Source organism: Venturia canescens, chromosome 8 (assembly GCF_019457755.1).
Source record: "Venturia canescens isolate UGA chromosome 8, ASM1945775v1, whole genome shotgun sequence".
Classification (NCBI taxonomy): Eukaryota; Metazoa; Arthropoda; class Insecta; order Hymenoptera; family Ichneumonidae; genus Venturia; species Venturia canescens.
The window spans coordinates 20,453,754-20,465,241 of NC_057428.1; the positions used below are offsets into that span (position 1 = coordinate 20,453,754).

At 43.5% G+C, this 11,488-nt stretch overlaps 1 long non-coding RNA gene across 1 annotated transcript; it reads right to left on the bottom strand.

Moving 5' to 3' along the window:
- Positions 1–2,101: 2,101 nt before the first annotated feature.
- LOC122414490 (uncharacterized) lies at positions 2,102–11,143 on the bottom strand. Its single transcript, XR_006261772.1, has 2 exons — positions 10,832–11,143; positions 2,102–3,702 (listed from the first exon to the last, which is right to left on the bottom strand). It is a non-coding gene; the product is annotated as an uncharacterized lncRNA (long non-coding RNA).
- Between the last annotated feature and the right edge of the window lie 345 nt (positions 11,144–11,488).

Here is an 11,488-nt window from a genome sequence, read left to right on the forward strand (position 1 = left end):
TATTAATAACTATAAATCTACAAAATTGAGTATTTCTGAAAAATCATTGTAATTTTTCTTCATCTTCGGAGGTATTTGCCCAAAGAATTAATATAGCTTTTATCAAAATTTTTGTAGTTTCGTTCTTGGGTGTATGTACATATATATGCGTGTGGAATAGAATTTTTTTCGATATCCATTCGATTAAACTACATGCATATATTGTCGAATTTAAAAAGAAAATCTATTTCGAAACTTTAGAGTTCAATGATGTCATGAAAGCATCATTTTCATCTGGATTTCCATTGCTGTTGGAAGATTCTAGCAATTATATACATGTATAAGTGAAACAGCGGGTCTTGCCGGCATTTCGGAGTTCCGGAAATTTCTCCGAATCACTCTCGCATCTTCGCAACAAGATTCAAACGCCGGGGGAGGTGGGACGTGGGTACACATATATACACGCAAAATTTTATTTTTGCAACTTATCGAGGTCTATTTCTCACGTAACATGAATGTGCAGCAATCTTGTGCTTTTTGCATCGGTTATTGATCAGTTGCAGCATTTAGGTCGGCCGGTCGGCCCCGTAAATGTTTGGTCGACACTAAAATGTGCCTGTCGCATGTAAATCGATCGAGTCGGCAGTCGGTAAATAATTTTGCATTTTTGCAACAACGGCATTCACGCTGAATCATGACTAATTGCTACGAAGAAAATTCCAACGGATACTCAAGGTGTGCGATAACTGAGTCAGACGTGACGACAAAATTCGATCAGCATTTACCCTTCGGCAAATTAGTCACGTCCATATTTTTTCCCTTCCCTAGTTTATCATCGCGGTCGGAACTTTTCCCGACGAGAGGCGCCTCGGTGTCCAATTTTGGTACTAGTTCGACAACAGTGGAATGCGATCGGTATCACATCAATCCGCCATATCGACCGAGCCACTTTACCCACGCAGCTAAATTTGAAAACGTTAACCTCCAAAATTTACATTTCATTTGACAGGGTGCGCTTAGACGCTGTTGACAAAATTTGAACCACGAACGGTCCATGAGCATGAGCATTAAAGTTCGGAGAAGTAGGTCGGAGTCTAAAAAAAATTCGAGCCAGTCTTCGCTAAATGATATAAAGCCGATTTTTTTTCTGCTTCGTGCAACTCTTTTGTTAAATTTGATAAACTCAGTTTATAATAGTTGATACTTCGTCGATATGAATAATTTTGTAAACGATTTTCTAGCACCTGAAGGAAAATAAAATCCATGGCCAAAAGCCTCGTTTGGTCTGCACCACGTAAACTAATTTCCTTGCATAACTCTTTGACGTTGAGATCAAAAAGAAAAAACTGGAAAAACATGAACGTTATATTTCCGATCAAGATTTCGAGTGCAACTTTTTCATCAATTTCGAAACTTTGACAGATACATTCATTGACTATTTAAAATTTTTAAGGAAGTTGAGGCATTAGAATGAAAATGATGTCACCGCTTTTAAAACCGATTGCATCTTATAAAGTGAAGTGCAAAAAATAAATCAGTTAAATTTTCAGACAGTTTAGGAGCGTCGTTGCTGAGAAAAATCAATAACAATTTGGGCCAAATAACATGTAATCTTATGGAAGTCAAGACACATTCAGTGATATCTCCGTTAAAAATGATGCTAAAAATATGAAATTTTTTGGGCAACATGAGCAACGCTTCCTAAATAATGTTAATTTTTTTCAGATTTATTAGGAGATTTGCTGAGATTATATTAATAATAATCTGTTTCCCGTGCAGTTTTTTGAGGCTAGGATCGTCACCGTTCGTGTTTTCGACTGAGCTTTCACCAGTTTTTCGTCTTTTTTCCCCCAAATTTTCTTTAAAGTGTATGCAACATTGCCAAACTGTAAACTGGCCTAACTTTTGAAAGGTACAGGTCGTCATCACTTTTGGGTAAAAAAAATGACTGTACAGCCTCAACTTCCTTAAACGGTGTGCATTTAACCATTACAAAAACAGTTGAGTGCTGCTAGATGACTTGATAATATGGAAATCTAATGATATTTATAACTTAATTAATACTCTTCATCTAGGAACAGGGATCGAAGGAAAATGAATGAAATCATAAGCGTAGAGCAAATTAAAAAAAACAACACTTTATTACGAGGCATGCAAAACAAAACTCATTACAATAATATTTAGTACCCATATTCAAAAGCTTGTCATCAAACTGTCTGACAAATTTCCTTCAAAGTCGAGAATATCCTATTCGTTTTTCGTCATCAGACGGGTCGATTTTTTTTCTTTTCCATTTGTCATCAACAACTTATCTCTAAGAATTCGCAGTTGTCTGTATCGACACAGAAAAATGACTAAAATTGAGCCTATTTTGGGTCCCCGAAGAACAGCAAAATGTAGCAGCTGCTCTCGTGAACGTCGTTGTATCGAGTATAAAAGAAGTTTAATTCCTCAAAGGATTCACGGGTCTCTAATCTCCCGGGGTTTTTCCCAGTTAACCCAGCGTGAAGGGACGAAAGTCTTGGTCTCGTTTCCACAATAACCCTTCGGTTGCATATTCATAGTGTGACCCGTTGGCTCGCAGAGGTTGCAACTTGGTAAACGTAACTAAGACGTTCCTCTCTTTATTGTGGGAAACGTACGTCTGTTCGTCACGCATCGGGTCCTCACCTGGAAGAATGAAAAAAAAGGAAGCGAGAAAAATAGAAGATTCGGGGGAAGTCGGGGGCGCAACAATTGAGAACACACACAGGAACTCGTTAATTGATCTGAATTAATTCATCCTCCTTTTTCATCGCAGTCGCTTAATTATTCCGAATTCTTATCATACCAGCATAGAACGGAATTCTTCGGTCATATCTAGCGTTGAATCTAACTTTTCTTGCATACGTTTATAGAAATTGCGATATTTTATTCTGGGATCTAATTCAAGAGATTCATCGTATTTATATTTTATTTTATCTCTTTAGATTCCTCGATAATTATAAAAATAATGAATTATCTGAGAAACTGTTGAATTTCGGCAACTTCCCGACGATTAATAGCGCTGATAAACGTGCAGTTTTCCTCTGAAGCTCTATCGAATCGACGGAGTCTTGATCCCTGGCAGTTGATATGGCGAGGAGCTTAACTCCGGTAACCTAGCTTTATGATGTCGAATAATACTCATACAGCTAGATAACCAAAGAAAATGTCCGCGCCAAGATCCTCTTCTTGTACCCCGAGTCTCCTTTTCCCCTTCCAGAGAGTCCGACGACGTAACGGCTCCGAAAATTCCATCTTCGAAGCCCAATCGCGACTGAAACGAATCGCCTGACTCGGTGGGGATCACGAGTTCGTTAATTTCAACGATTCCACCAACATTTTCAAACGAAATATTCCAATTTTCGACACCGCGATTTTCGGTACATTTCAAAGATCCTAAATAAATTCAGCTCGAATTTCCTAGAACTTCCGATAGAGAATTTGACATCGAAACGTCGTATAATCGCCTCTCCGCATTCCCCCTCCGTGTATCTCGTCCGTTGGCTGGTATTCGCTGCGAAATTGTTCTCTGCGAGACTCTCCAGTGTCTTTTTTTTTTCAGTTCTCGATTTGAGGCCGAACATCTATTCCCGAATGTACAGCGGTTTTTTCGTTGCTTTCGACGGACGTCCCTCTCGCCAAGAGTGTTACAAAACACGAGGTCGTTCTTCACTGCTCCTTTTTTTCCACGTGGCACACCTGGAACACGAGAGAATACGAAACGTTTATACAACGGCTCCCTTTGTCGGATACACACCGGTCTCGTGTCTCTACGTACGTTCGGAGATACATTCTACACATTTATGAGCTCGTACACAAAGATTCTGCTGTACGTATATGTGCGCAAATATACGAGAGAAATTGATTGATATGCGGGGTTGTTGGGGTGAGCACGAAAAGTGAGACACAACCGTTGACATTTGAAAGTGAAAGTCGAGCGCCTGTGTACGATATAAGACACGCACAACGGAACAAGTTCTCTCTCTCTCTCTTTCTCTCTCTTCCTTTCTTTCTTTTTTCTTTCCGTTTAGCCCGCGAGTTTCTTCGACGCTCGTTTATATTTGTATATCGACTGATGACAATTCTCGTTATTCCGGTAACTCAATATTATCCTTTGTTACACATTTGTTCTTGAATCCGTTCAACGTGATACATTCCCTGAAGATTTAAATAAAATAATCGTTCCATGTATCATTTATTCGAGTATTACCGTCTCGAAAATCATCGTTCGATATCTTCGTGACGTTAATTCGCAGAGAGAATGGCCACGATTTAAAAATTTCGAACGATTCGTTACTGCCAATGGGCAAGGTCCCCGCGGATAAGGAAAAACAGTTGAGGTCGCTATCTCTGCAGCGAAACTACGAATAAATAAAGATACGGCGAAGCGCCCCCTCCCGGCGGCGCGGACAAGCCGAAGTTGGAATTGTCAACACACGTGTCATCCTGACCTCTCTTATCGGGAGACTTTTCGTCGGGAGTTTCATCGGAGGGGACACACTCGAGGGATTGCTTCCAGCACACTTCCACGTCACGAAAAAGAGTCGGCGACCCGATACAACGGCGAATGCAGCAACTTTTCGAAAAATCACTCCAACGAAAAAAAGGATACGAAAAACACGGTCGCGTTAATTAAACGTCCCGAGTTTACCGGCGCGATTTGCAACCGAATCTTCAAACTGCTCAATTATCGCTGTCACGAGTCTCCACTCGGGAATTACTGATCCGAGAATTTCTGGCGTATATTCGTCACGCTGAAAAAATGCTGGGAACTCGACTCACCGCGTCGATAAATTTGATTTATATCCGTTATTGTAACGCGCGTGGAGCACCCAGCTCCCCAGATACTTTCAATTAACGGTTACTACAGCACTTTTACTTTCAAACATTCGACCGACCGAGGCTTTGTTACCTTACTTTCCACCAGATATTTCTCCATCGTTTTTTATTTATTACACGCACAATTTGCACATGTGTGCACGGCTCGGGCTCTCTGGAACCGGACAACGGGCTGGCTTACTGGGTCGCGGTTCCCCACGACTGACAGCGGCCTTACGCTTGCGAACACGGGCTTTTCATCGCGTCTGCACGTATATTTACCGAGGCGCGTTTCGTAACGAGACCGAACGGCGACGTACGTATTTGGAGAAAGTTGTGGATCTCTCGCCGCCTCGTAAACGCGACTTTGGTTCCGAAGCGCGCTCGGACTCCGAAATCAAAGTGAATTTTAGTTTGAGGAAAATATTACGAAATTTGGGAGAATGTCGGACTTTTTATCCCGAAAAACTCGAGTTTCGAGGGCTCGGTTAACTGCTTCGGGGAACTTCGATGACGGACGGAAACTCGGGAGGCGGTGGCGTACTTCAAATTACCGCAGGTATAAAATTTACCTGGAGAGGCTTTTGCTTCGTTCCCGGAAATCTTTCGAGTCCTCCCTAACCCCTTTTTGTATCGGAGATCGTTTAGCCTAACGGTTGGCGGAGTATTCGAGCGAAATTTCAAAAGGGACACTCTCCTCGCTCGTTAAATCCTTAAGCATCGCTCTCACGACGTACCTACGTAAGGAAGAAAATATTTTCTCTCTCCCTCGCCCTTCTTCGATGACCGTAAAACTTTTTTTGTTCAGCGAACCTACCGCTTCTATAAAAGTGATCTCGGAGCAGTTCTCGGAATAAACACGCCTAAGGCTTCTCCGAAATTTCGAAATATAGACCCACCGGGTTCCTGGCTCTCTGTCGATCACAGAAGTGACCCATGATTTTCATCAATTTGCCACAACAAAGTTGGGCCGAAGGTTGAAACGTGAAATCTCGACATTGTTTGTAAACGGCTTCGAAAAGTCATGCGACGTTGTTCAGTCCCGCGGAAATTGTCTTTCCATTCGATGCCTTCGGATCAACAATTTTTCATGGCAAAATCATGCCCATGCTTGGTCAGCACAGGAATGATAATTACTGTCACTAAATATTGGAGATTCGTGACGCAAATCTCGTAATACGAGGAATAAATTGAAGGAAAAAAAAGTTGAGACAACGATAATTCGAGAAATCTGGCAAAAAAACCGGATGTGAAAATCGACGTTTTTTCCATGTCCAGAACCACGAGCACGCGTTGAAAAAACATGCTTTCGAAGATTTGAGCACGCCAAACGTCACCGATGATGCTTGATCGAGAGATACTCGAGGAAAAAAGCCTGAGAGTGAATCAGGTTTCATGATTCATGGGATTGACTCGATTCTTTGAATGGAAATTATCTTAAAAATGAGAATCATGAGGACGTTAATGGTTGAGCTCGATTACGACGCTGAAGTTTGCAACGTTGGAGTCCAACGAAATGAAGGAAAAAAACACTCGTAATTCACCGATTTATTTCACGAAGCATCGGTGTTGGTTGAAAAACCACGAGTTTGCAAATTCGGGAGGGAAGAAAATTGGAGAATTACTCGAATTATTGGAGAGTTTTTTTTTACATCATTTCGTTGGACTCCAACGTTGCAAACTTCAACGTCATGCTCGATTCCTCTCTCTTCCTCGGACGTCACTTTACTCTCTGAAAACGCAATGATCGCGATTACTCGCTCTTTTCGAAGTTAGCACGCCCATTCGTCGTTTTTTGTTTTCCTACCGAGGCAGGGCTCGATCCGAAAATTTAAATAAAAATTCGACAAAATTTAGCCCCTGTTTATCTCTCGAATGAAATTCTGCATAGAAAAAAAAACAAGAACTGGTTGGATACTAATGAATATTCGAATAAACCGAATGAAAATTAATTGCTTTTGGCTTCTCTGTCGTACTTTTTTTTCAATCCATTTTTATGTTGACAGCGAAAAAAAAGGTTCGCGAAAAAACGCCCGGTTACATTTGTCTCTTTCGATAAAAAACATCGTCGTCTGACGACGATCTCCGCGAAGCGATTCTGCCTTTCATTATCTCAATAATCATTGACGTGTAATATCTTCTGATGAGAACAAAAAATGGGGAAAAAACGTCAAGCCCTGGACTCGAAAGCGAATGCATGAACAATGAAAAAAGTAGCGAACCAGAAAGCAGCTCATAAATACGCGGAGAAATAACGACGCTGAAGTTTCCAACGTTGGAGTCCAACGAAATGAACGAAAAAAAACGTTTGTAATTCACCAATTTTTTATTTCACGAATCGTTGGTGCAGCTTGAAAAACTACGAATCGCAAATTTGGCAGGGAACAAAATAGGAGAATTACTGGAATTATTGGAGAGTTTTTTTTCGATCATTTCGTTGGAGTCCAACGTTGGAAACTTCAGCGTCATGGAGAAATACGATAAAGCGGCAGTTTGTCCAGCTCTCATCCGGGAGAAGACCCAGCCGGATCTTTCTGCGCTGAGCCAGCGAAATGTCACCGGAATTTATAGCGAATCGATGGAACGACCAAATTTATAAAACCCTCCTCGATTTTTCGAACATTTGCTCATCGTTAAAATCGAATTTGCCGATAATCCTACGAATTCGGGCGCAACCGAAGAGCCGAACACTTTTTGTCACGCTGCGAAAGTCGGAGACCTTTATTTTCATCGTCAGAATCGACGTGGAATTTCGAGCACGATAATTGGCCCGTTTGCACGACGAGTTAGAATAATTCTGCTCGTAAACCGTCGCCGTGTTTGAACAGAGTGACTCGTGACGCGTTTCGGGAATAATGAGTTTCATGAGGGGCGAGAGAACGAGGGAAAACCCGCGTGGTGCCACGTTTTTATTGACTCTTCGATTTATCGCGCGATCTTAGTACGATTTTGGAAGGTGTACGGCCTTTTCAAATTCTGGCGGATTTTCTTGACGTCTGCGAGCCAAAATGACGCGATAAAGTTCCCCGCGTTCGAGGAAGGACTGGAAAGCCTTCAATTCCATCTTGTTCGAGGATTTTCCATTGAATTCACGTAGAAATAGATGAAAATCGAAATCGTCGGAATTCTTGTATTTCCTTTCACTCTTTGTCCACTGATCGACCGTTTTTACGCAAGTTTCTGTCGATCGAAAGTGTCACCAGGCCTCTTTTTTTGTTCGAACCTAACGAACAAACGAAACTACTGTTTTTCGAAAACCCTTTTCCCCCAACGACGCTGAAGTTTCCAACGTTGGAGTCCAACGAAATGAACGAAAAAAAACGTTTGTAATTCACCAATTTTTTATTTCACGAATCGTTGGTACTGCTTGGAAAACTACGAGTCGCAAATTTGGCAGGGAACAAAATAGGAGAATTACTGGAATTATTGGAGAGTTTTTTTCCATCATTTCGTTGGACTCCAACGTTGGAAACTTCAGCGTCATTTCCCCCATTTTTCAATTCATCTCGCTCATTTATTCTCACGCTTTACAATACTCCTGAAGAAATCTACCTAAGCATCGATGGAACGAAGCGTCGCTAATACAATGCGTTCGCGAGTGATAACTCGAGTCGGAATAGAGTTTAAGTTGCGATAAAAACGATAAGAATGTACCGAAGAGCATTTACAGACGAGTTGGCCCAACAGCAGGCGGGGGGTCGTCGCGATGAGCGAGGCAGCGGCAAGCGCGTTGCGGCTTCTCCGCACCGAATAATTCATTCGCAAATTTTCTTTCCCAAGGCTCCCTGGCGTTTGTTTTTCATCTTGGAAAAGTCGGCTCGAGTTGAGTAAATTTGAAAAATATTTTGATCGCACCTCGCACGAGTCGTCGGAGCGACTTGTGCCGCGTACTTTTCGGCTCTGCGAAAGCCCCACGAAAGTGAGGAACGCTTCGGTGGCGGTCGACGCACACACTCGCACACGCGATTATCTGTTTTGAAAATTTCGAAAAGTATTTGTGCGAGGGACTCTGAAAAGCCTCGAGAGATAATCGTCACGCCCGGTGACCTTGCGCTATCAGCATAAAGCGCGGATAAAGCCACACAAGTGTCAAAATTTCTAGTCCGTTTGAGAAATAAAATGTCACCGATAATAACGCGCGGCTTGTGAGAAATTTTATTTGTCCTCTCCTTCGAGTTTGAACGAATGATTTACGGGCGAAAGTTCATTAGAATTTTATGTGCGAACGTCCAACTGTCGCGACGTCAAATTTTTCCTTTTCGAGATACACCGATATGCGGGAACAAAGGAACATTCGACGTCGGTTATCTTCGACTTGAGATAGACGAGAAAGGGGGTGGGGGACAAGGGGGACGGAGAGGGAGCGAGAGAGCCGGTGAAAACAATTAAATTTATCTCGAACAACGTGTCGTCACATGTGGATTATTTATTCTCCGTTACTGAATTTGCACGGTAAGTTCGAACCTGCAATTCAATAATTTTTCTTCTCCTTTTCGATTGGTAAATCGAAAGAAAAATGCTCAATCGATTGGCGCAAGTTAGTGTTGGGTTTTAGTGGAATATTTCGTCTCACGAAATCGTCGTCGAGCCTCGCACGGCGGGACCATTTCCCATTGCTTTATTCGCGTCGACCGAGGTTGAAGAAAAGGTCGAAAAAGGTTAGATTTTCGACTTGTGTGTTCGTTCGAGCTGTCCACGTGGGCGTCCCGCAAGTCCCGGCCATTTTGCGGAACCCGAAGCTTCCGAAATGGCGGACATTTGGCGCCGAAGACTGATGAGCGGTCCGAAAAATGTTGGGACCGCAGAAAAAAGGCGAAAAGTACGAGTCCGGAGCCGTTTGAAAATTTACGTAAACGAAAATAGGAAAGTTAATGAAATATTTAAATATAAGCGAGAAATTGTTCGAGGGAGGAGGAGAGTCGAGGCGAAATGTTTGAAACATTAAGGAAATTCCAAGCACGAAGAACGTGGCCGTTGACGCTCAAGATTTCCATGCGCGCCCGCGTTGGCGCGCAAATACGTGCGGCATACGAGCAGCGCCCCCCCCCCCCTCTCGCCCCGCGCCGCCATCGCTCCGCGCGCCTTTCCGCCTCCCGCCACACCGCGCCGATGTCTTTTTGCCTTTCCCCGTGCCGCGTCTCGGGACAAAACCGTACGCTGCCAAACACACACACGCACGCACGCACGCACGCACCAATAATCGCACACGCGAATGAACACACGTACACGTATAATCTGTTGCTATGAGAGCCTGTGGAAATTCGCACGCTAAAAATGGTAAGATGGACACCGAAGCGTGGCGACGACGTACGATCTCTGGTGGAAAGTACGACGCGCTACGTTAGATACTTCGTTACGTACTTTATCGTATAAAACACTCTTACGCGTAGATGAAACGTGTACGTGGCCGCCCGTGCGCCTGTGAATTGTGATTTCGTGTGCGAGTGTGTTTAGCGAGGCTTTTCCGGTTCGTACGTGGGAACTTAATCCTATCGAGGCGCGCGAGTTTTTTCTTTTCTTTCATTTTTTTCTAACGCCGGAAGAAACACCTCGTATACGGGGCGAAGGGGGCACAGACCGATCGTCGAAGGTCGAGGGCGAACGGGGGACTGAACGCTCGGGTTTTTTCTCATAAAATTTGTAGGTCGGAGCTCTATCGATCTGCTATGAATTTATCTCGAAAATAATTTACAAACGATTTTGCTACTGCGGCTGTTCTTACATTTGAGCAGCTTTCAAGTGGCCTTGGAACAAATGAATTTTGATTATTTTTTAGCTGGAGGAAAAATGAACGAAAATTTCAAACTGAGCGAGATGTTTTGAAAATCGGATCGCACAGTGCAACGTGTACGTGGATACATAACGCACAGGAGGTAAGAAAATTCTCCCGCGCAATTCCCTCGACTCGAGTGCCATTGTACGAGCTCTCCTTACGCGCATACGGTAATTTTGAACAAAATACCTTTGGTTCTCAGAAACGTGTAAAAGAAAAAATTGCGAAAGAACGTACCTGGTTCGAGGCGGAGATTCAGTAGTCTTGGTTTTCGGGCGAGAAGAAAAACTTCGCGTTCCCTTGGCGCTCGAAAATAATAACGCCGTGTACTTGTGATCGTCGTCGTTCGTTTCATCGGCATTCGTTGAGAATATTCGGTCGAAATGTGGAAAAAAAAGTTTCAGGAAACGATGTCGAAGTACAATAACGTCGAGAATAAAGTTTTGAAATTTGATGGAAAATAGTGGGATGATGGTGGTTCGGGCGATGGCAAAAGCACAGAGGTTTACACCTGGGGAATAGAGTAGTGACGGGTTCCGCGCGGCCGTAGATGAGATTACTACCGCACTCACTGAGAAACTGGCCCCGCGCCCCGGCTCATTCGATACCGGGGTCACGCACACCTTTCGCGCTGTCCCCCTCGTGGCTCTCCCCTCTCCGCATTTTCGAGCTCTCGTCGTCGAAGCGCGTCGCCTATTGGCCCGTTCGAACACGACGCTCGTGACGTCATCGAGGCCTCGGATCCGAGCAAAGCTTCGTTATAATTCTCTCCCCCTCCCTCGACCCCGCTTCCCCACTGAACGGCTCTTCGTTCGTTTCGTCTTGTCCTTCTCAGTCCTCCCGTTCTACTTCTTCTTCGTATTCCTCCTATTCTCTTCCTTTATGCTCTTCGGA